The following is a 27,337-nucleotide window of genomic DNA, read 5'->3' as shown; positions in this document are numbered from 1 at the left end:
CCAGAGTAACAACAATGAAGGGATCATCAAATTAAAGTGAAATTAAGCATGCCTCATTAACACATTCTGTCCATAATTAATGCCAACTTTCAAAGCAGTAGCACTATCCTTTCAAAAGTTATTAGAGTTGAAAGTGAAGAGTGTGGACAAGGTTTTTCAGAAATGAAAAAGGGATTCTAAAGACACACCTAATCACACTATTCTACCAAAAATGTTCCAGATAAACTGCTAAAAAACACACTTTCCTGCCCTTTTTCTGATACCAAATTTTAACATAATGTAAAGGAAGACCCACTCTTTCAGAAAATATAAAAACGTCAAGTTCGGCTAGGTTGACCCATTTTACTTATTTTCAGTCCTCACGCAAAATCAGTGTGTGCGACTTTATGTTCGTTTTGAGGTGCACGGTCACATATACTATCAATATGAAATTTCCATGAAAGCTTATTATCAACTGTTATTCCCAGAAATTTGATATAAGAAACATTTTCCAGTGGTGTGCCATCAAAAATAATATCAGCAGGTAGTGCCTCAATGGAGTTGCTGAAAAGCATATATTTTGTTTTTTGAAGATTGAGAGATAATTTATTAACTTTTATCCATTGAGCAACTTTTTCTAATTCAAAATTTAATGTCTTTACTAGGGTAAAAGGATTATTATGCGAAAAAAAAACAAATTTGAATCATCCGCAAAGAGAATGAAAGAAAGAATATCTGATGATTTACAGAAATCATTCATATTAATAAGAAACAAGCGGACCTAATAAACTTCCCTGTGGGACCCCACATTTAACATTTAACATTTGTGAATTGCAACCATTTAAAGAGACATATTGCTTCCTGTTCAAGAGGTAGCTCCTGAACCACTCCAAGGCCTTCCCACGAACTCCGTAATGTTGCAGTTTATTAAGTAAAATATCATGATTAATGGTGTCAAAGGCCTTGGAGAAGTCCAGGAACAAACCTATGAGATGTGAAGATTTGTCGATAGCATGTGCTACTTTTTCAACAAAACTCAATAATGCATGTGAGGTGCTATGTTTTTCTCTAAAACCAAACTGAGTATTTGAGAGTATATTATTGAATTTCAAAAAAGTAAGAGTTCTTTTGTAAACAATTTTTTCAAGAATTTTGGACAATGTACATAACAAAGAAATTGGTCTATAATTATTAACATCTAATTTGTCACCTTTTTTAAACAAAGGGATGACTTTTGCTATTTTCATACTTTCAGGAACAATACCATAAAAAAGAGATAAATTGAATATATGAGATAAAGGATCCGCAATTGAAGATATTACCCCCTTCAGCAGAAAATTACTGATGTCATCGTGTCCAGCACTTTTTTTTGGAACGAAAATCAGAAACAATATTGATTATCTCCTGACTATGTGTTGGACTAAAAAACATTGAGTTTAAATTTGGTGGACCTAAAAATTCAGAAAAATGTTTATTTGAAGATGGAATTTTGCTTGCAAGATTTTCCCCAATGGAAGAAAAATGATTATTTAGAATATTACAAATATAATGAGGATCTTCATGAATTTTATCATCAGATCTAATTTTAGTAATATTCGACTTGTTATTTGATATATTCATTGCTTGCTTTAAAACTTTCCATGTATTTTGCATATCATGCTTATAAAATTGTAACTGCTTAGTATAATATTTTTTCTTTTCAATACGTATAATTTTCGTCAAAGTATTTTTATAACTAGTATATTTCAGTTTTGATTGCTCAGTAGGTTTCATTTTAAATTTGTAATATAAATTATTCTTTCTATTTATTGAACGCAAAAGTGACTTAGAAATCCAAGGTAACCTGGGTACCTTTTTATAGTTGGATGACTTTTCTCTTCGTTTTGGAATATGAATGTCCAAGAGTTGAATAAAAATATGCATAAAATATTCAAATGACAAATTCACATCATTTGAGTCAAAAATAGACGACCAGTCTGTCCTGTCTAAACTAGCACCCAGACTGGCTACATTTTCATGTGTAATTCTTCGTCTAAATAAAGAACTAGATTTATTATCAATGATATCATTTAAAAAGAAACTAGTCGAAATGGGGAAGTGATCTGTAATATCTGAAAGTAATATAAGAGAATCAGGAGACGGCAGAATATTAGAAAAAATATTATCAATAAGGGAGGCGGATTCATTAACTATACGCGTGGGCTTAGATATCAAAGGTAAGAAAGAAGCAGATAGAAATATTTCCAAAAAATCGTGTGAGATTATATTTTGTTTCAATAAATCTATATTAAAATCTCCCATTATGAAACATTTTTTATGAATAAAAACTGGATCCTTCATTAGATTCGCAAAATATTCCAAAAATGATTTCATATTCGCACTGGGTGGTCTATACATTACACCTATGATTATATTTCTACTGCCAGGGACTGTAATTTCAATGAAAAGAGATTCAATAACTTCCGTCATACAGTTGAGCTCTTCACGAACTATATAATCATACTTTTGTGAAACATATAAAGCAACGCCCCCACCCGCCCTAATTTGCCTGTTATTAACTACAAAATCATATCCGTCGAGGGCGAAAGGAAGACTTAAATCATTGGAAAGCCAGGTTTCGGTTAAACCTATTATTGAAAATTTTTTCCTGATGGGATCATCTAAAAGTAACCTCAGTTCTTCAAAATGTTTATTAATACTCCTAATATTAAGATGTATAAGTGAAAAAATGGTGTGATCATATTCCTTGACAACATTATTAAACTGGTTGAGAGTAAGATATTCCGAAGATGGGCTTTGCAATTGGTTTTCTATATCAAAGTCATAATGAAATTCTTTCGACGATGTATTAAAACTATCTGAAACACAATTTTCGAAAAACATATTATTCTGATCAATATTTACTTCTCTTTCTGCCAAAGAAGGTCCTACCGTATCGAAAAAATCATCATCAGTAATTGAATTGAATGCAGTGTCTATTGGATTGTGTAGTACAGGGTGAGCGTGATTGCCATTGCTTGTGTCCACGAGGGCACCTGTCGAGTGCAGCACAGGGGATTTTGACATCTAGAATGTCTGTGATGTACGAGACTAAAAAGAAAGAAAATGCTACATCTTAGTTGGAAACAGAGTCAATGTAACATTAATCCCATACACGAGGTACCACATATATTACAGAATAACGTTTTAACAATTGAAGGGGTCGGTGCATTATAGTGTTAACCCACACTTTGGCGAAAAATGAGTTACATGCATTTACACCATCCTGAATCACTTCTCTATAATCTCTAAAAATGTAATCTTGAAATTTAAGCAATAAATGGGTTTTTAATGCAGGCATCTTTTTGCCCCGAAAATTAATCACATCTTATAGGCAGGAATATAATGCTAAGCCACACTTTTCAAGATGGCGACCTCCATGGTAGCAGACAGAAGGGTGTCATAAAAATATCTAAATCTGAACAGTAAGGAAACTTTTTCATCTACAAAAATGAGTGATTCTGATTCATAACATAACTTGTACTCTTCTGCCAGTAATGAAAATGGAGATGAGATAAACATTAATGAAATTTTAAGCATTTAATGAGTATTTTTTGTTAATTTTTGTACTGTCGGGGTTAGCATTATTTTCATGCTAATTCTGCTGATCATGACATTTTTCGCCAGTTTATTATTTTTGTTGAACTTATCAAGAAAATACCACAATCACTGGTTTTAGGAGTATTTTAGCATTGTGCATTATGACCTATAAGAAAATTAATCAACATTCATGGTCTGTCCCAGCACCTTTAAATTTCATTAGTGGGTTAGCACTTTATTCATGCTGACATTTCGCTTCAAAAGGAAAGCTTCCTCAAAATTAATCAGTAGTTAAATAACTGATGAAATATATTCAAAATATAAATCTTTATTTGTTATGTGTGTTTTTTTCATCAAAATGGCTTATTATGATAAGTGTATTGTCTCTAAATTTAAGATTTTTTCCCGATGCAAGTGTGATCTGAAAACGTTCATAAAAATATGGGTAAAAAAAAAATGTACGGATAGCTGGATGTTTGGACATGTGCCTTATCTGTTAGTAATTCTTACAGAGTTAGATCACTAGTGAAACAACATTTGAAATTGTCATTGATTAATTTGTAACTTCTTTTGAATAAAATGCAATTTTGCTATGCTTTCACAGCCATATCTAGGGGGATTAGCTATAGACAGTAGAAAATGGATGAAAACAAAATGCATTTTTAATACCGATTAATTTACCTCAAATTTTCAAAGAAAAAAATCCTGCCGCTGTCAATACAGCTGTGCTTCCCTGTAGTTTCTTACATAACCGAGACACGATACTTACATGTTTAACATCCTTTGAAAGGATGTTACATTTATGATAGAACTGCAAACATTATTTTTCAAATCTAACGCTGTCGTATAAAATTCATAGTTCCACGTGGTTGATACCTCTATACGGTTTCTCAATTTAAATCAATAAACGTTGAAAGCAATCAAAGCGGAATTTAAAGCATCAATGCTGATAGTATAGTGTTTTTTTAACGTAATTTAATTGTGAGTCAATAGCTCCCTTTTTTCCACTACTGAATTTACCCTTTAAACTCGGTATTTATCATGCATTTTTATGAAGAAGTCTCCATGTTGGAAAGAAAATGTATTTGCTGTATTCTGTTACAAATTTCAGAGTTATTTTTTTTTCACAGGGTTGTTTTCAAGATTAATTTTTTTCTTGTTCCCAAATGATCTTCAAGATCCAAATGTAGTCTGAAAACGTGCATATGGGGTAAAATGTATGTGTATAAACACACCAACTTGGTATAATACGTAGACTACTTCGGTCTTATTCAGCACATTGGATTTCAGCATGTATGGTCTATCCGAATATAAGAAATCTATAAGTGTTCAGACTTCCAAAGAGATTTTTCCCAATTTTTAAAACTGTTCTTTTCATGGATTTTTGGGCATTAAGAGTTAGTCATTCATTTTATGATGAGAACTTTCCTGCATAATTTCACACAGCCTGCATTTACCAACGAACATGGAGGAGGAGGATTCATTGAGGCATGTACAGTCATAATTCTCATGCAACACTCCTTTTTTTTTGTAAATTCGTTGTCATACAAAGAAGGATTTTAGAGTACTATTGGTGATTTTGATACCCTAAATAAGAAAACCAATCTAGCTAAACAAGGCCTTAATGTCTAATCTATGGTATTTTATTCCCTTTAACAAAAGACATGATACTCTCTGGAATAATGTTGATATCTACCATTTTTCTTTATTTTCTCTGATCTAGATACCCTGAATTTAAAATGCGTTATATGCATAATGCTGAAGAAGGGACTCTTTCCCTGCTTTTAGGTACACGGAAGATGTAAAATCCTCAATGAGATATAACCCCTCCCTCCCCCCACCCCCCAACAAATCATATTATTATGTTGTATGACACTGAATGCTTTGTCTTTTAAAACTTGAATTGTTGAAATTGTTTAATATCCATATTTCAAGATGTCTTTATGCGTACAATGATTGATTCTGTGCGCGTGTGTGCGTCTGAAATATATGCAAAGTTTGTCTTCATAATTCACAGAGATTATACAATACAGACAGTTAAAAACAAGTATATCTTATTTTAATTTCACGTTACAAAGGAGAGAAACTCAAATATTACATTAATTTTCCATTTTTAGCGAAGAGATATTGATATTTTGTGAGTTTTCAAAAAATAAAGAGTATTTGTATACACGACGGATTTGGCTGCAATAAAGTGCTAAGCCACAAATTCAAAATGTGACTTGAAAAATCCTCTTGAATCCACCAAAATAACAGGGTAGTAAATTTTCCCAAGACACTATTCAATCTTGAGTATGTAAAGGTTCATATACGAAAAAATTGGCCTTCTCGAGTCATTAACCTGATTTATGGATTTTTTCAAACTTTCAAAAGCGATTATCTCAAAATGAACATTGTGTGGGTTAGCACTATAATGCACCGACCCCTTCAATTATCTAAGAGCGTCTTCAGCCTTGCTCTACTATATAATAGTAATTAAAATACACCAGTTAAGAAATCAGGTTACAGAAGGAAAAAGAAAAAAATAAACTAGGTAAAATGTCCCTTGACATTTATGAGTATTACATTAACCATTTTCAGAGAGTGATAGAAAAAAAAAAGAGGGAAAAAATAAAACACCTCTCCTATACCAGATGCAGACATCTTGAATTGAATGATTTACATTCACAAATTTATGTACATGGGATGACATAGATACAACACTGGTTGAATGCGAATGGGTGAATGCCCACCTTTGTATGGTCACAGCGCGAACGGTCAATAACCACCAGCATGGCGCCCCCTGCCACGCCCCGCCGATGAGGCAAGGGATCGCCAAGCAGTACCTCAATGAAGGCGCCAACAAACAACCACGTGACGGGGAGGCGCCATGCTTCGGACTGCAATATACAATGAAACAATAGAACGCTATCATCACCTGTGTATTACACTTGGGTGTCACAAATATAGCATATTCAGCTTTGTGTACACAGTATAAACGCGCAGATGAAGGAATGAGAAAAAGTGAGTTAATTGTATAGGGAAACGTAGGTCAGTAACCACCAGCGTGGTGCCCCCTGCCACGCCCCGCCGATGAGGCAGGAGACCGCCAAGCAGTACCTCAATAAAGGCGCCAACAAACAACCACGTGACAGGGAGGCGCCACGCTTCGGACTGCATTAATGAAACAATAGAACACAATCATTACCTATGTATTACACCTAGGTGTCACAAGTACCATAATATGCAGCTCTGTGTAAACCGTATAAACACGTATGTTTTAAATCATCCTACTATCCTGTTATAAAACGTCATGTTACGAAATTTTGACTCCCGCTTACCTCTAGTGATAAGGACAGACAATGTCCAATTTACCATGAGCGTCTGTGAAATTTCATACTGAGTTAAAAAAAATGCACTGGTATGTATGATATTTACAGTCATTACCTGTGAATTACACTTTGGTGTCACTATATAAGCGTAAACAGCTTTGTGTACAGTAAAACGCGGTCATGGGTGATACAATTCAAGAAGAAATTTCAGACTGGCATTATAAAGAATTGACCCAATATAACACAGACATTAAGGCATGTGTTTTTCAATCCAAAGGGAAGTTACAGACGGTAAATCATAAAGAATGTACATTATTCCTGCATAAACAAATACTATACAAATGAGTAAAACAATGACCCTTTAATATCGCCCGTTGAGAACGACAAGGAAGCTAAGCTGTCACAAAACTCATAGTGTTCAATACAACCCAACGCCCCACCCACTCCCAACAGACGATAAATCAATTAAACACTTTTATATTATTTATAGTTTGTGTTTAAATTCATTACTCAACTCTCTACCATCATACTATTTCACATACAGATGAAGGAATAAACAAATAAAAACATTAAAGGGCCTCATAACTTGTGGTATTAAGGGTGGTTCGTTCAGTTGAGTGAAGAACAACAACGCAAGTGTATTAATCAAATGAGGTTCATCTTAGCAAGTGAGCGTGGTTTGAGCTCGAGTCTAAGCACACACCTGAAAATGATATTCTAACAGGGAGAATGGGAAAAAAGAATTACCTACTAAGTCTTATTTTCCGTGGACAAACTCTGTGTGCAGCTGACCTGCCCGTTTTCGTAGGCAAACTCTTTATCATATGCTGACAACTGCTTTGTGTTTGGAATGTATTAGCGCTGACTTTGCCCATGAAAAGTAGGCAAAATCTGCGCCAACACACATACAAGTTACAACGTAACATAATACTGATTGAATGTTTTATATATCCTACTTTCCTATCAATACCATCATATTACAAATTTTAAATACCGGTTATTTCTTGTATTAAAGGAAAAACAATGTCCAATGTCTAATCTACTATCAGCATCCATGAAATTTCGTACTGAGGTGAGGGTATGCATTGGTATGTATGACATACACAGTCATCATGCCTATTACACCTGGGTGTCACAAGTAGCATAAACATCAGCTTAGTGCACAATTCAATCCATGGAGAAATTACAGACTGACATCATGAAGAATTCACAGACAATTTACAGACTGTTAATCGTAGGGAATTTACACAGTATAACACAGCATTGAGCATTTTGGTCCATGTGTCAATTTCAAAACTGAAAATCTCTGTTCAACCATTTTATGTTTCAAATAAGTTGAAAGGATGAGAAAAAAAAACAACAACAATTGAATACGGGAAAATATGGGCTTCCAAATCTTTGGCAGACTATCATAATAAATCATTGATAAGTCAACCTTAATACAGAGCGGTCGTACATTCATAACACGTCTGAGAAGAAATTAGTCTCAACGTGAGAAAATCAAATGAAAAGGAAAAAAAATATAAAAATAATATTCTTCATAACTTTGCAATATTGAGAGTGGCTCGTTCAGTTTGAATGAACAGCAACACAGGAATATTAATCAAAATAAGCTTTATCTTAGCATAATAGCATCATATTACAATTCTTTTTCTTTCTTTTTTTTTAAGTACCGGTTATCTCTTGTAATTAGTAGAAACAATAACCAATCTACCATTAACATCCATGAAATTACGTACTGAGGTGATGAAGCGTTCCACCAGTATGTGTGACGTACACAGTCACCACATGTGTATTACACTACCTTGGGTGTCACAATGTAGCATAAACAGTTTTGTGTACACAGTGCAAACACAGTCATGAGCAATTCAATCCATGGAGAAAGGCTGACTGACATCACGAGGAATTTACACAGTATAACACCATAATGTTTCACATACAGGTGAAGGTATAAAAAAAAGAAAAGAACTGAATTGAGTATGGGGAAATAACTTGCGATATTGAGAGCGGCTCGGTCAGAGCGTAGTTTGAACTCGAGTCTAAGCACACACCTGAAAATGATATCCAAACAGGAAAAGAAAAAAAAGGAGTTACATACTTGTTTTCCGTGGGCAAACTCTGTGTGCAGCTGCCTTGCCCGTTTTAATGGGCAAACTCTGTGTATATGCAGGTAATTGCTTTTTGTTGTGAATGTTTAAGCGCTGACTTTGATCATGAGCAGTAGGCAAAAATCTGTGCCAAAACACACACCAGTTACAACGTAACATGATACTGATTGAATGTTTTAAAATATCCTACTATCCTGATGATAGGATCATGTTACAAATTTTGAATACCGGTTATCTCTTGTAAGTACACATCAGAAAAGGAAATTAATCTCGACGTGAGTTAATCAAATGAAAAGAAAAAAAACAAACGAGAGACTTCATAACTTGCAATATTGAGAGAGGCTCGTTCAGTTTGACAGAACAACAACACATGTATATCAATCAAATGAGCTTCATCTTTAATAGCAAATGAGCGTGGTTTGAAGTCTAATCTAAGCACACGTTTGTAAATGATATTCTAGCAGGAAAGAGAAAGAAAAGAGTTATATACTTATTTCCCGTGGGCAAACTCTGTGTGCAGCTACTTTGCCCGTTTACATGGGCAAGCCCATTATCATAATGTTGATACAACATAGTACTGATTGAATGTTTTAAAATATCCTACTATCCTATTAATAACATTATGTTGAATATTTTTTAAAATACCGGTTATCTCTTGTAATCAGTCGAAACGATATCCAATCTACCATTAGCATCCATGAAATTTCGTACTGAGTTGATGAAGCCTTCCACTGGTATGTGTGACGTACCCAGACACCACATGTGTATATTACACTTGGGAGTCACAATGTAGCATAAACAGTTTTGTGTACACAGTGCAAACACGGTCATGGGCAATTCAATCCATGGATAAAGGCTGAAGGACATCACGAGGAATTTACACAGTATAACACCATAATGTTTCACATACAGGTGAAGGTATGAAAAAAAGAAAAGAACTTAATTGAGTATGGGGAAATAACTTGCGATATTGAGAGCGGCTCGGTCAGAGCGTAGTTTGAACTCGAGTCTAAGCACACACCTGAATATGATATCCAAACAGGAAAAGAAAAAAAGGAGTTACATACTTGTTTTCTGTGGGCAAATTCTGTGTGCAGCTGCTTTGCCCGTTTTCATGGGCAATTTCTTTATCATATGCAGGTAACTGCTTTTTGTTGTGAATGTTTAAGCGCTGACTTTGATCATGAAAAGTAGGCAAAAATCTGTGCCAAAACACACACCAGTTACAACGTAACATGATACTGATTGAATGTTTTAAAATATCCTACTTTGTTTATCCTAGTAATAGGATCATGTTACAAATTTTGAATACCAGTTATCTCTTGTAAATACACATCTGGAAAGGAAATTAATCTCGACGTGTGTTAATCAATGAAAAGAAAAAAAATAGAGACTTCATAACTTGCAATATTGAGAGTGGCTCGTTCAGTTTGACAGAACAACAACACAGGTATATTAATCCAATGAGCTTCTTCTTAGCAACTATATGTAAGCGTAGTTTGAAGTCTAATCTGAGCACACGTTTGTAAATGATGTTTTAGCAGGAAGGGGAAAGAAAAAAGTTCTATACTTATTTCCCATGGGCAAACTCTGTGTGCAGCTGCTTTGCCCGTCTTCATGGGCAAGCCCATTATCATAATATTGATAAATGCTTTACGTTAATGTATGTATTAGCGCCGGGTTTATGCCCATGAAAAGTGGGCAAACCATTCGCCAACACACACACGGTCACAACGTGGTACTGATTGAATGTTTTAAAATATCCTACTATCCTATTAATAACATTATGTTGAATATTTTTTAAAATACCAGTTATCTCTTGTAATCAGTCGAAACGATATCCAATCTACCATTAGCATCCATGAAATTTCGTACTGAGTTGATCAGCCTTCCACTGGTATGTGTGACGTACCCAGTCACCACATCATTGTGTATATTACACTTGGGTGTCACAATGTAGCATTGTAAACAGATTTGTGTACACAGTGCAAACACGGCCATGGGTGATTAAATCCATGGAGAAAGGCTGACTGACTTCACGAGGGATTTACACAGTATAACACCATAATGTTTCACATACAGGTGAAGGGATGAAGAAAGAAAAAAAGGAATAAAAGAGACTCAATTGAGTACGGGAAAATATCTTGCGGCTCGGTCAGTTTGAATGAAAAACAACACGGGTATATCAATCAGATGAGCTGTATAGCAAGTGATAGATTGAACTCGAGTCTAAGCTCACACTTGAAAATGATAATTCTAACAGGAAAAAGAAAAAAAGAAGTTACCTATTTATTTTCTGTGGGTAAATTTTGTGTGCAGCTTCTTTGTGTGATTTTCATAGGCAAACTCTCAGGCAACTGCTTTATGCTAGGTATGAATTAAGGCTGAATTTGCCCTTGAAAACGGGCAAACTCTACACCAACACATTCACACACAAGTTACATCGTAACATGATACTGATGAATGTTTTAAAACATCCTACTGTCCTATTATTAAACATCATATTACAAACTTTAAACACCGGTTATCTCTTATGATAAGGACAAATAATGTCCAATCTACTATCGTCATCTTATGAAATTTCGTACTGAGGTGGAGGTATATACTGGTATGTATGAAAATAACATGCATAATTGAAAACGTACCATTTCTGTTACCTTACTGAATTCTAAAGAATAATTATTAACTTGCCTAAAGCTCGTCTAGTGTTGATGAATGAGTTTCCTATTCTGAATCTGTCCAGGTGGTCCATGGCGTACGCTGATTTCCATCTCTGCTGAATTCTCTGGTTTGGAGTGTCATCTTTGCCCCGACTAATCGGAGTCTTGTAGCAACTTTTTGATCCCGGCGTAGTTTATAAGAAATGGATGCCAGATGACCCCTCTCCCTCTTAAGAGCCGGCGGAAGATCCGTCCGAATGGTGACTCGGGCGAAGTCGCGTACCGCGAGGTTGGTCATGACAACGGTCCGCCAGGATGGCTAAGAGGCTCCAGGAACATCGTTTTGGGCACCTAGGGTCGTCGATTCGCCGGTGGAATCCATGGCCTCGTTGGATTGAGCGCCGGTATCAGCACTGGGTGCGGCGGAAGTCGTGGGTTTAGGGATTGACAGTTCAGCTGGTATACGGCCTTCACTATGAGTTATGTTGGCTTGTCGGGGACGGCTTTCGAAGGCATTGAGGAGGCGGTCACGGTCGGTCATTTTGACGAAACGAATGATGATTGGATCGGGCACGTTTTCGCGTGCACCAGCCGACTGTGGTCCTCGTCGTTTGAATGACGCCGGTAGCCTGTGAGCGTTTGCTATCTGAATTTTTGCTGCCTCCTCTTGTGAAAAATTCAGAAAATGACAGAGCAGATCCTGAACTACAGCGAAAATGTTTTCATTCCTATTTTCGGGTACTCCATATACAAGGAGGTTTTGTTTTCTTTCATGAATCTCCAGGAGAGTTAATTTGGTGTCCAGTTCCTCCTTTTCTTTCTTAATTTTCTCGTAGATTTCAGGAATGGCCTTGTTTTCAACCTCCGCTATCTTATCAGTTGCGAACGTTACACTGGTCTCCAAATCTGTTACAGTTTTCTTAGTTGCAGCTAGCTCTTTCTTGATGGTGTTCAGTTCTGTAATAACGTAATCAAGCTTGGTTGTTACCTGAGTTGAAAGTCCGGTGAACATGTCTTTTAGCTCCGCAATACCCGCCATGTAGGTAGACGTAGATCGGTCAGCATTTGGCGGGGTCAATTGTCCCGGGCTTATCACGTGCTCGGATTCCCGCGAAGTGGTGGAGGAAGATGGGTGCCGCGGAGGCTTTCCACTTGAAGTCGATGCAGAATTCAGTGACATTGTACTCGAGTTTGAGGGTTTCCTGTTGAGTTTTCTGGTGTCAGGTTGATATCGGAGGTTGTAGCCACTTTTTCCAAAACTCATGACTTGAAATTTCACTTAGGGTCAAGTGTGTATTCCACGCATAACTGTGTAGTCCAAGAGCTGGCTAAGACATACGTCTTTACTCTACGAGAGCATCGAACCGAATATTAAAAATTAATGCCAACTTTCAAAGCAGTAGCATTATCCTTTCAAAAGTTATTAGGGTTGAAAGTGAAGAGTGTGGACAAGGTTTTTTCAGAAATGAAAAAGGGATTCTAAAGACACACCAAATCACACTATTCTACCAAAAATGTTCGAGATAAACTGCTAAAAAACACACTTTCCTGCCCGTTTTGTGATACCAAATTTTAGCATAATGTAAAAGAAGACCCGCTCTTTCAGAAAATATGAAAAAGTCAAGTTCGGCTAGGTTGACCCCTTTCACTCATTTTCAGTCCTCACGCAAAATCAGTGTGTGCGACTTTATGTTCGTTTTGAGGTGCACGGTCACATATGTCATTAAAGTGAGAGTTAGAGGGTGAGAGAGAGGGAGAGAGAGGGGGAAGTACGAGAGCCTTATTCGCAAGTCGCTGAACTTATCAATATTTGTGGTCCTTTTAAATGTACAGGAGAATATCCCATCCTAGCTGAAGAAGGGTATGCAAAGCACATAGGAGGAAGGACCCACCACATATTAACTGACAGAATCGATTTGGTCGAGACTTGCGGCATTACGGACTTCTCTTCCGAGACTTTACAACGCCTTGAGGATGAACTTAGTGAGTAAAAGTTATGCAACAGGAAGTTGATCTTATAATTACCCAGTTGTAGCCTACAAAAATACATCCCTTCCATCCAGTCACCGTCACCGACTATGGGGTGCTTTTTACCTAATCACTAGGTAGAGGGGGAGGGGTAGCCCTATATATATATGTGACCCTGCACCTCAAAACAAACAAAAAGTCACCAGACATGAATTTCTAGTTAAGACCATATTCTAAAAGAGCAGACTTTAAGCTTTAAAATGATGTATAACTCAAATCAAATGGACTCTCCTAACCTATCTAAATATTGGAAAGAAAGCACAAACTTAGGAAAAGTGTGAACTGAGAAAAGAGGCACTGAAGTACAGTGTCTATTCAAGCGCTTAATCTTTACCACACCGTGCTGGCTGTGCGATGAATGGGACAAAAAACAGGAAGTAAACCACCAGAGCAACAACAATGAAGGGATTATTAGATTAAACTGACATTAAGCATGCCTCATTAATGCATTCTGTCCATAATTAATGTCAACTTTCAAAGCAGTAGCACTATCCATTCAAAAGTTATTAGAGTTGAAAGTGAAGAGTGTGGACAAGGTTTTTCAGAAATGAAAAAGGATTCTAAAGACACACCTAATCACACTATTCTACCAAAAATGTTCGAGATAAACTGCTAAAAAAAAACACACTTTCCTGCCTGTTTTATGATACCAAATTTTAGCATAATGTAAAAGAAGACCCGCTCTTTCAGAAAATATGAAAAAGTCAAGTTCGGCTAGGTTGACCCATTTCACTTATTTTCAGTCCTCACGCAAAATCAGTGTGTGCGACTTTATGTTCGTTTTGAGGTGCACGGTCACATATAACGAATTGCGAGTAAAAATAAGAACTGATATTGATATTGAAGGTTGTGAAAGCCTGTTTGTGGAAATCATTAATGATAAAATAAAAAATAAGATAACCGAAATGTTTTTTAGAAAATTTTGATGAATGCCTCAACACGATTACACAAGAAAATAAGGAAATTTATATTATGGGCGACTATAATATTGACATGACGAAAATAGATACTTTAGCGGTAAAATTACAAACTATTCTTTTTTCATATGCTTTCCATTCCCATATTGATAACCCAACAAGAATATCCCAAACATCTAAAACCTTGTTGGATAATATTTTTTCTAATAACTTTTCTGTAAATAAATTCATTAATGGTATTTTATATTATGATATATCTGATCATTTACCGATATTCATTATTCTTCGTTATTCTGAAAACGTCAAAAGTATTTCAAAACCCAGAACGATAATGTACAGAAAAGAATCAGACGAGAATATTGAATTACTTAATCTTGATTTAGTGAAGGAAGAATGGCGAGAAGTGTATCTTCAAAATAACGCCGATAAAGCTTATGATATTTTCCTAGATAAACTTTTATATTATTATCGAAAAAACATTCCTTTAGTTAAGAAAAAAACACGCAGAAAGAACAAACATCCCTGGATTACAAAGGGAATCATCAATTCAATAAAAACCCGTAATAAATTGTATAAACTGGCGATTAGTACCCACAATACAAAACATTTTACAGATTACAAAAAGTATAGAAATATACTCAGTAATTTGATTCGTATTTCTCGTAAAATGTATTATTCTGATAAGTTTGATAATCAAAAGGACAACGTAAATGGTTTATGGGAAACTATATATGAAATAACAGGTAAAAATAATAAGGAAACATCGTCCGTTTTTTATAATGACAACAAAGAACTCATAAACCCTGATGAAATATCTGATGCTTTTAACTCATACTTCGTAAATATTGGCCCCCAATTAGCTTCAAAAATAAAAAAAACAAACATGTTCATTCAAACTTTACTGAATTTCTTCCACCAAACTGCGACAAATCCCTTTTCTTTACCCCAACAGATGAGGAAGAAATACTGGAGATTGTTAACAGATTAAAGCCAAGTAGATCTAGTGGCCATGATGAAATAAGTGTTTATATACTGAAGAAAATCATCAAACAAATAACCACACCTTTATCTTACATTTTCAATCTTTCACTGTCTTCTGGAATATGCCCAAACTCATTAAAAATTGCGAAAGTAGTTCCAATTTTCAAAAGAAAAGACGACCCTTCTCTTTTAACAAATTATAGACCAATATCGTTATTACCTAGTATTTCTAAAATTCTGGAAAATATTATTCATAAACGCCTGTACATTTTTCTTCATGTAAATGACCTACTTATATCTAATCAGTTTGGATTTAGAAAGGGCCATTCCACCGATTTAGCTATAATTCAATTGATAAGATTACTGAATCTTTTGCAAATAAAAAACATTTTATAGGAATTTTCATGGATTTATCAAAGGCTTTTGATACCATAGATCATGATATATTAATTTAAAAATTAAAAAGATATGGTATTCGTGGTTTAGCACTTTCTTGGATTATTGATTATTTATCCAACAGAAAGCAATATGTACTATTTAAGTCATCTAAATCTCCGAATTCTATTATTGTATGTGTTGTTCCCCGGGGATCAATTCTTGGCCCCCTACTGTTCCTTGTATATATTAATGATATAATAAATACATCAAAAACTCTTAAATTTATACTTTTTGCGGATGATACTAATATTTTTTACTCCCATGAGAACCTTGAAACACTGTTTAATACTCTGAACACGGAAATAGACAAAGTCTCCCGATGGTTTATATGTAATAAATTATCCCTTAATGTCTCTAAAACAAATTTTATACGTTTCAAACCTACTGCTTCACAGAACATTAACAGCAGTTATAATATCAATATTGATGGATTATCTTTAACTGAAGTAAGATTTACTAAATTCTTAGGAATCACAATTGACTCGAGTTTAACTTGGAACGATCATATTCATAATATCCACACGTCTGTCTCAAGAACTGTAGGAATTTTATATCGACTGAAAAACTTCATTTCTCAAAATTCCCTGACTATTCTATACAATGCATTGATCTTACCACATATCACATACTGCAATATCGCTTGGGGAAACTGTGGCTCAACTAAAATTAATCCAATTTTTACTCTCCAAAAACGTGCTGTACGTTTGATTACCAATTCCCGTTACTTATCCCCATCCAATCCCCTATTTCGTCAACTAAAAACATTGAAAATTGAGGATCTTCACACCTTTCAAACTGCTGTTTTTATGTATAAATATACATTTAATTGTCTTCCAAAAATTTTTGATGGCTTCTTCACTCCAAATTTCACCGTTCATTCATATCCAACACGTCAGTCGTCCGATTACCATCTCGAAAACCCCAGAATCATTTTAGCTCAAAAATCATTAAAGCACAATGGACCAGATATTTGGAATTCTTTACCCCCTAATTTAAAACAACGTACGTCGTTGAACATTTGCAAACGAGAACTAAAAAACACCCTCATAATCCAGTATACTTCTGACACATAAATATCCATACCACCTGGTCAACAAACACCCTAAACAATGAGTTCACGGCCATAACTGAAGTAACATTCACCTCATCACACTGATACACAAAATAACACTCAACGTACAAACCAAGATTCATCCCAACACAATGCACACCGCACTGCACCGCACGCCCTTCGCACAATTACTTCCCACTCAGTGAGTGGCAAGATTTTCTTTATGTATCTCTTCGTTGAGCCCATTGCACAATTACCCCCCACTCAGTGAGTGGCAAGATTTTCTTTATGTATCTCTTTACCTGGGGCCATCATCCTCGTCAAGCTTAGCTTATGATGATGGTCCCCTGCATTTCATTTTTATCAGTTCCTATTGCTTCCTTTCATATATGATATTCGTTCTTGAAAAAAAAAAGAAAATGTATGTAAGATCCAAACGTTACGAATATTAGCTGTGTAAATGACTATGTAAGTATTTTGTTGATTTGTTGATTTGTATTGATTTTGAAATGCAGAAATAAAAACTGAACTGAACTGAACTGAACTACCAATGTACAATCATTGGTCACTCATGTTCCACCTTTTTTCTACATTCCCTTCTCTCCCATCTTTCTTGTTTCTTGCGTTTTCTGCTGCTTCATTCTATTTACAGCGATATTTTAACATGTGGATATATCATTTTTATTATGATACTGTTCTATTCAATCTTGGTCGTTATGACTGAAAAGAGTGAAAACACTCTATTATACTTTCATTCACAGTCAGACTAATTTGCTTAAGACTCTAAAGTTATATTTCCATTATAGATTGTTGTCAAATACGTAGAAAACATGACATTAGTGCATTGTCAATTATGTATTGTACTGTCAAATACTTATATTTGGTTATTTATTCAGGAGACGTGTGCATTATGTTTTCATACGTTTTCGATATTCTCTTAAAACAAACGAACAAACAAACAATCCAATGAAAGTAACCTGAACTTGAATACCGATGAAATCAGACCTTGCGTGAATGTTTTTATTTCTTTTAAAATGACGAAACATAGAATTTGACCACATTACTTACATGAACCGTTGAAAGTGCTATAAGTCTAATGAGGGTTTATATATATATATATATATATATATATATATATATATATGTATATATATATATATATATGTGTGTGTGTGTGTGTGTGTGTGTGTGTGTGACCCTGCACCTCAAAGCAAACAAAAAGTCGCCAAACATGAATTTTTAGTTAAGACCATATTCTGAAAGAGCAGACTTTAAGCTTTTAAATGATGTATAACTCAAATCAAATGGACTCTCCTAACCTATCTAAATATTGGAAAGAAAGCACAAACTCAGGAAAAGTGTGAAATGAGAAAAGAGGCTCTAAAGTACAGTGTCTATTCAAGCGCTTAATCTTTACCAAACCGTGCAGGCTGTGCGATGAATGGGACAAAAAACAGGGAGTAAACCACCAGAGTAACAACAATGAAGGGATTATCAGATTAAAGTGAAATTAAGCATGCCTCGTTAACACATTCTGTCTATAATCAATGCCAACTTTCAAAGCAGTAGCATTCTCCTTTCAACAGTTATTAGAGTTGAAAGTGAAGAGTGTGGACAAGGTTTTTCAGAAATGAAAAAGGGATTCTAAAGACACACCTAATCACAATATTCTACCAAAAATGTTCGAGATAAACTGCTAAAAAAACACACTTTCCTGCCCGTTTTATGATACCAAATTTTAGCATAATGTAAAAGAAGACCCGCTCTTTCAGAAAATATGAAAAAGTCAAGTTCGGCTAGGTTGGCCCATTTCACTTATTTTCGGTCCTCACGCAAAATCAGTGTGTGCGACTTTATGTTCGTTTTGAGGTGCACTGTCACATATATATATATTTTTACCTATGTGGCAGTCGTAACAAACTCGTCGACCCTTTGGTTAAGAGATAATTAGATTATAGAAACAAAAAAGAGCAAGTCTGTTTTACCATCAACTAAGAAACAACGACATTAATGCAAGTTTAGTTTTTTTCTACTACGATAGGATAACCGGATTGCTCTGAAGACGGTCATTTCTTTTTAGTCATAATCATATCAAATGTCTAAATGAAAAGCGCAAACCTTTCAAAGAAGCTTGGCAATGTGTTCAATCAGGTAGTTCGAAAATAATTCTTCTTATTCAAAAAATTAACAGTAAGAAACAAATAATGAGTATGCAAAAGCTTTCAATATTTTAGCACTCGGGTCCAGTGCCCTCAAACTTTCTCTAAAATTGACATGGTGTATCAAAGTTGCAGCCAGCTCTAAACTCTGAAGCACTGCACTAGTTGTTTTCGTTATCATGATGATAAAACCACATACCAACAGTGAAATCTATGAAACTGCTTTTATTAAGCATAACAATTAATTCATTTCTTCTTTGCCTTTTTCCAGGTGGTATATTCCGTGTTAATGGTAGGACAGGTGTCAAGAGAAAGGATGAGGAATGCCATTGCGCTGTATTTGTCTATCATCACAGGTGAGAGATTCATTACACAATGTTCCAATTTACCTGTGTGCAGTCTTCTTCCTCTGGAAATAGTGCATTAAATGATCGGCATTATACAGTGAAATGCCACTACATGCTTACGCTGAATGTATTTGAGTAGCATCAATTAAACAGAATCGGAGAATATAGCCAAGGTAGATATTGATCTTGAATGTCAAATTCTGGTATGTTTTTACACAACTCTTAGGTATGTTAGCACGTAAGGTGAGCTAATGATGTCAAATCCCACTATTCGTCTTCAGTCTACCTAATACAAGAAAAGAAAATAAAGAAGTATATGAATGATTAGGACGACACTTTTTACAATCATTCAAAAAAGACATGTGACTTCAAATGTTGTAGTATTAATGTCTGTGCAATGCAGGCTAATGAGATTTTTTAAAGTGATAACATTATTGCCTCAACTTCCACCCATTATCATATTATCATATATGAACAAGATGAGATAGTCACGTGTTGTGTGATAACAGCCGGTGATGCAGCTGTTCGTGAAAAGTACAAAACTCGAACAAAAATAAAGAGAAAATATAGTGTGTTTGTGTGTGTGTGCATGTGTGTAAAGTTGCTCAATTTATATCATGCAGATTTTCATTAACATTTTCACAAAACATATCAATTTCATATCAACCTTCAAACGCAGTGAAATTTCACTATAGCTGCCAACCTTCTTTTCATCTCCTCACACCAAACAAGGTAACGGGAACTGTCCGGTTCTTTTGCTATGGCGCCCCAGAAAGAACCATGTCGGCTACAAAATCGTCAAAAAATTGTATTCTTATCTCAAAATCAAGAGCAACAAAATCACTAGTTGAAGATTAATTTTGTAACAAAAATATTGATGGGGAAGTGCTATTGTAACGGAACAAAACATGGTTTCTTTTGGCACACCAAATCAAAAACCGGACGGTTGCCGTTACCGTACTCGGTGTACGGAGGCTTTGCTACCTATGTGCAATGGCAATTGTTTCATTTAATGTCAGGAAAATGTCGAAAACAGCCATTTTCGATTTCAAACGAAAAACGCAGATTTAGTTGACACCACGGAGGTGGAAAAGACACTCATCTCCCTGATCATTCACTCGGACCAATGTATCCGGGAGACGAAATGTACATATTTTTACAACCTTGATAATTCAAGAAAAATTTGAAAATAAAGAAATTCGAACAGATTTCCCTAACCCTTTAAAATCCCAAGACACCTCTAAAACAAGGTTTGCAATCAAATTTAGTGTGTCTTTTACACATTACACGTTTCACATTGTAACTTATTCTGAGAATGTTTCTTTACTGTATTGGTTTGGAAGTACCTCATTTTTATTTCCTTTCAACTTCTTTTACTTTTATGTAATAAAAAGAAGTGTATTGCAAGCCTCTTGTTGAAAACTAAAAGGCATTCCCTTGAGGCTGACTGACGTCTACTAGGGCGCGGACAAGCCTAGGAAGGGTTGCAGAATCAAATTCTATCATTTCGGCATTTTTCCGCGTCATACTGGGAAAAGTGTGCGAATCGGCTTGTCTTGGGACATTCCTAGGAATCTCTGCGGACTGACTACAAACATTCCTAGGAGTGTACTCCGAATTATCAGGAAGAGCGCAAAATACCCCGGAAAATACTAATTGTAGCCGTACAGTGCGGGCATATCTAAGATTACACCAGGGGCCCGTTGCATAAAAGCTACAATTTATGGTACCTTTGCCATCCAATGGTAACTTCCATGGAATTCTCGATTTTGATTGGCTGTTGAGTATTGTCGCCATGGTAGTTACCATTGGTTGGCAAAGTTACCATAATTGTAATTTTTATGCAACTGGCCCCTGGAGTGGTAAAATCATGAACAAGAACAATCAGGATGACTTGCCGACAACATAAGTTAGATACTCGGAAAGTATGAAGAAATAGGACAAGATTATAAACTGGAAGCCGACTTTCGAGTTTTCTTATTTGACTGCTAGCCGTCGTGGAATACGATCACACCAGCTGAAAATACATTTGCCTTATAATTGCTTCCAATACAAACGATGAGAGATGCTAAGAAAGCAGTAGGCCTGGTCCCCTTTGAATGGGTTAGGAGGGTCCAATTCTAATAAGTCAATTAATTTTTTCAAGCTTAGAACCTAGTACTTTGATATACGTATTTGAGCTGGGCGGTCATATTTGTAAAACCATGTAATCCGTAATGGCAAACTACTGTATTAAAAATCCCGCAAATGAATAATCCTTAATTATAATTTCTGAAAAGATCGAAACAAAGCAAAAAAGAACAAGTTTACTCGGAGCAGAGGGGGCTGCTTCCTCTTCTTCCTCGTCACTGTTGACAGAGTATCCACTGCCTTCTGTTGTGCTTTCTTCATTGGACGCCGGGAAATAAGATATGGACAGTTACCTGTTCGTCATCAGAGGAAGAAAGGGTTCGGGTAACGACGACTTTTCAGATGATAATTGGCTTTTCCAGATCTCAAATGTATTTTCCGTCTCAGAATAAAAAAAAAAAAAGAAAAGATAAGTGTGTGGATACATTTGTATAGGTGTGTGAGGGGCTGTCTGACTCTGCAGGAAGTTGTTGTTGCCAATCCACTCAATTGACTCAGTAACTCGATGACCTCAGTATCTACGAAAAAGTAACAATCTAACTACATACATTTACAACACCTGTTCATGTGCCTTGATACTTTACTTTCAGACCAGACAGAAGAGAAGAGGCGATTAATTCCATTAAAAAATTCTCCCACATGGTGTACTACCAAAGAGGTGGCTCTCCCTATGACTTGTATTCCTATAACGGTAAGTACGCAGTCTCCTGTATCTCGTCAGCCATAAATCTTAGAATTCATGAGTAAGGATCTCTCTCTCTCTCTCTCTCTCTCTCTCTCTCTCTCTCTAATGCCTTAAATTCCTATTGGCACACACCTTAATCAGTATTCAAATATTTACAAAATGTTAAGCATCAGAATCTAGATAAACAGCTGAATCTGCTAAAGCATGAAACAGTTCAAAGATATACAGCATATCAACTGGATCAAGCAAATGGGTATTTTTCTATAGTTGTGGCAACCACGTACATAATATTTAAATTGAGTTTTGAAATTCGTTCTCTGTACTAAAGCATGGTACAAGACGAACAAAAGCTCTACCATCGCATTTTTATTACTCTGTGTATATATTTCTTTTGGTATTGGAGTATTTTTAGGATCAAAATAAAGACCCTCAATGGCATACCTTCTTCAATTTTATACACACCTAAACAGACACTGGTGATTTATGTTGTAATTTGTAGATTATAATCTTTGTAGACATTTCACGTTCTATTCCACTTGACCACCATACGGTATCTTTATGTTGAAATTTCAAAAAAAGGTCAAAATGGTCTATAAAAAAAACAACGCAAAGGAGGGAGTTACACCTATCAGTCCGAGAAGTCGCATAAGAACAAATTGGTTGTTTAGTCGCATTCCAACTCAGATACTTCTTTTTCTTCTATACACTGCAAAAATAGAGATTATTCCCTCCAGAGGAATAATTCACTATGTGCGACACAAACTTCACAAAAGACCCAGAAAGTGACCAAGAATACTATGCATTTTCGCTTTGATAGAAATCTCTCTCTCTCTCTCTCTCTATTTCACATTCTCTCTCTCTATTACATAATTGTATGATTTAGTCAACGATTTTACATTCTATTAAGATTGTTGATATCACCAACTGTTTTTACTTAATCTGTTAACCCCAGATTCCATCCTATGGTCAGCTAGTTTCCAATATGAATGAAATCAATCTTTCAAATTCAAATTCAAATTCAAATTCAAATTTATTCCGTTTCTCGACAGTAAAAAAAAAATGACATAACATACATCACTCTTTCTTCAGTGATAAGAATCGTACCAAAAAAACAAACAAACAAACAAACAAACAAACAAACAAGCAAAATGAGTTTAACAGAGTAAAACAGTACTTGTATACTTGCAGTAAAGATACATTACAATGCCTAAAGTAAATTAAAGTAAAGTGGAATATCAACGTACACAAGGCGAAAAACGGAGGGGCCCACTGAAAAGACGAAGCTTGTAGAGTGTGGGCCCCTCAGGAGAAAAAGAATCAGTGAAAATATTGGTAACAATTATCGGCATCAGGACAGCAACGAAAATGTCTGAAGCAACAACAGCGAAAATAGTTGTAACAGCAGAAAAAAAAATAGAGAGGAAAAAATGTTAAAAACATTGACAAGATAGAAATAGAAATGGAAGCCCATAAAGAGTCAGACAGAAAAGGAAAAAAAAACACAAAATGACAACATTAGCATATAAACGGACATAAAACGACACTGGGACATCGACGAGGCTATAGTTAAACGCAAAAGACAGACTACGACAGGAAGTAAGACTAGCACAACGGAGATAACGATACACGAGGGCTGGACGATGGAAAACAAAAACAAGACAGAGACAAGACCAGACGAAAAAAAAAAAAACAACAAAAAAAAATAAATAAACATCCCTCATTATATAAGCGTATAAAGTGCAGATCCCGAAGAAAAATTCATCAACTGCATGACTAACTTAACCCAAAACTTTATTCACGGACTTGCGGTGGTCAGCCAGTACGAGCGACAATGTGTAAACAACTATGCGGATTTTATGAAAGGGGCATCATAACGAATAACGTGTAAAACTAGTCCGATTCATGACAAATGTTATTGTAAAAGCGCAAAAGAAAAGCTTTTAATTTCAGTTTAAATGAATACAAAGAGGGAGCTGTTTTTATATCGTGGTTCAGAGAATTCCAATAGTTTGGACCAGTGTAGATAAATGAATTTTTCCCTAAAATTGTTCGGAAAAAAGGTAAATGAAATTCATTTGAACCTCGGGTGGGATAGGAGTGAAATGATTGGTTTTTAAGGAACATTGAATCAAAAATAGATGGAAGTGAACTGTTATTAAACATGTACATAAATTGACCTAAGTTGAATAAAAACAACTCATTTATTTTTAGTAACTTATTAGACGCAAACAGTAAATGTGTATGTGAACGTGCAGGAGAATGACAAATAATACGGAGGGCTTTTTTCTGCAGTAACAACACTCTATTCAAGAGGGTCTGATGAGTATTACCCCAAGCCAAAATTCCATAATTCAAATAAGGCAGTATCAAAGTGGAGTATAACATGAGTAATGACTTTTGAGGAATATAAATTTTCAATCTGTTTAAAACACCTATATTACGTGAAATAATTGTACAGATATGATCAATATGTGTTTTCCAAGACAGTTTATTGTCAACAATTATACCAAGAAATGTAAAATCTAATACACTTTCTAAATTAATATCATCTAAAACTATGTTAGAATTTAATACCTCGACAGTATTACTGAAAAGCATATATTTTGTTTTTTGAACATTCAATGATAATTTATTAGCCCTGACCCAATTAGTAACTTTTAATAGTTCTGTGTTAACTTTTTGGACTAAAATATCAACATCATTGTGAGCAAAAATAACAGTGGTATCATCTGCAAAATGAATAAAAGAAAGTGTTTCAGAAACAGAAGAAAAGTCATTGATATATACTATGAATAACAACGGTCCTAAAAGACTTCCCTGTGGAACACCACACTTGACATCTCTTATAGCTGAATTATTATCTTTAATAGTAACAAACTGTTTCCTATTACCTAAGTAACTCTTAAACCACTCCAAGGCCTTCCCACGTATTCCATAATGCGATAACTTATAAACTAAAATGTTATGATTGATTGTATCGAAGGCCTTGGAGAAGTCCAAAAAAATACTAATTAAATGAGCGTGGTTGTCAATTGCGTTAACCACGTTATCAACGAAATGAAGAATTGCGTGAATAGTGCTATGTTTTTCTCGAAATCCAAACTGAGATTTTGTAAAAATTTTATGCAAATTAAAAAATTTAATAATTCTAATATAAATTATTTTTCTAATACTTTAGACAATGAAGATAATAAAGAAATTGGGCGATAATTACTCATATCCAGTTTGTCACCCTTCTTTTATAATGGTATTACTTTCGCCAATTTCATTTTATCAGGAAATATACCATGAGAAATTGAAAAATTAAAGATCTGAGTCAAAGGGTCTGCAATTGCAGATATGACGCCTTTAAGAATACAATTATCAATACCATCATAACCGGAACTGCGCTTATTTTTAACAGAAGAAACAATATCAATAATTTCATACCTATTCGTTGGAATAAAAAAAAGAGAATTTGGGTTACATTGACCTAAAAATTCAGTAAAATTTTGTTTTGTGGCCGGGATATCTTGAGCAAGCGATTCACCTATCTGAGAAAAATAAGAGTTAAAAACATTGGCAATATCAACAGAATTGTTAATCAAATTATCATCCGATTTAATTTGATCAATCTCTACTTTTTTGCTCTGTATATTCATCGCCCGGTTTAAAACTTTCCAGGTATTTTTAATATCAAACTGAAATTTTGACAACTGTCGTGAGTAATAATTTTTCTTCTCAAAACGTAAAATTCTGATTAGTGTATTTTTATAAGATGTGTATTTCCTTTTCGATTGATCAGTATTTTCCATTTTATATTTATAATATAAACGATTTTTTCTGTTAATTGAGCGAAGAATTGATTTAGTTATCCACGGTAACCTAGGAGTCTTCTTATAATCCATTCTTTTCTTTTGTTTAGGAATTATATCATCCAAAAAACAATTCAAAATATTCATAAAATTGTCAAAAGACAAATTAACATCGTCACTGTCATATACTCGTGACCAATCTGCATTATCAAGAGCGGCATCAAGACTGGCCAACTTTTCAGGGGACACTCTACGTTTAAATAAAGGAAACAAGCGTTCTCAAAGTAAAGTAAGTCATTATTGGAAAATGATCCGTTATATCTGAAAGAATTATGAAAGAGTCAGGGAGGGGTAAAACATTACAAAACATATTATCAATGAGAGTAGCCGAATGATCTGTAACCCGAGTCGGTTTGGAAATGAGGGGCAGAAAGGAAGAAGACAAAAGCGTTTCGAGAAACTCACTTGAAGAATGATCATTTCCTGATTTCAACAAATCAATGTTGTAATCGCCAAGTAAAAAAACAGTCCTTGTTTCGAATTACTGGATTTTTTGCCAAATCTGAAATATAAGTAAAAAAAAAATCTACAATATTTGAATTGGGAGGTCAATATATAATTCCAACTACCACATTCTTACATCCTGGAATACTAAGTTCAATGAAAAGAGATTCAACAGTGCTATCCATTCTGCAGATATCGCTGTGAATAACACATTTAAAAGAACTTGAGACATAAAATGCAACGCCACCTCCACTCCTGTCAGATCTATTATTAACATACATATTATATCCGTCGATATCAAAAGAGTTTTCAGACGACGCGGTTAGCCAAGTTTCACTCAGACCAATGACAGAGCATGATTGAGTGTGATCAGATTCTAATAAAAACTGTAACTCATCAAAATGCTTATTTAAACTCCTTATGTTTAGATGCAGCAAAGAAAACGTGTCTTTAGAAAAACTATGATACATATCTTTTCATTCATTAACGGTTATATAATTACATAGCGGGTTCTGAATTGAATTATCAAAATCATAAGTAAATTCAGGAGCTGATGAATTCAAATTATCGGCTGCGAAATTATCATAGGGAGTTGCATGTGTAACTGGTACTCCATCAACTAAATCAGATTCGGATGTTGTGTGTCTAAATAATTCACATAATAAG

The sequence above is a fragment of the Diadema antillarum genome, unplaced genomic scaffold (genome assembly GCF_040938485.1).
Source record: "Diadema antillarum isolate AM-2024a unplaced genomic scaffold, OU_Dant_1.0 seq00000635_RagTag, whole genome shotgun sequence".
Taxonomy (NCBI): Eukaryota; Metazoa; Echinodermata; class Echinoidea; order Diadematoida; family Diadematidae; genus Diadema; species Diadema antillarum.
The sequence above is the reverse complement of the archived record's forward strand: the minus strand, read 5'-3'. Positions refer to the sequence as shown.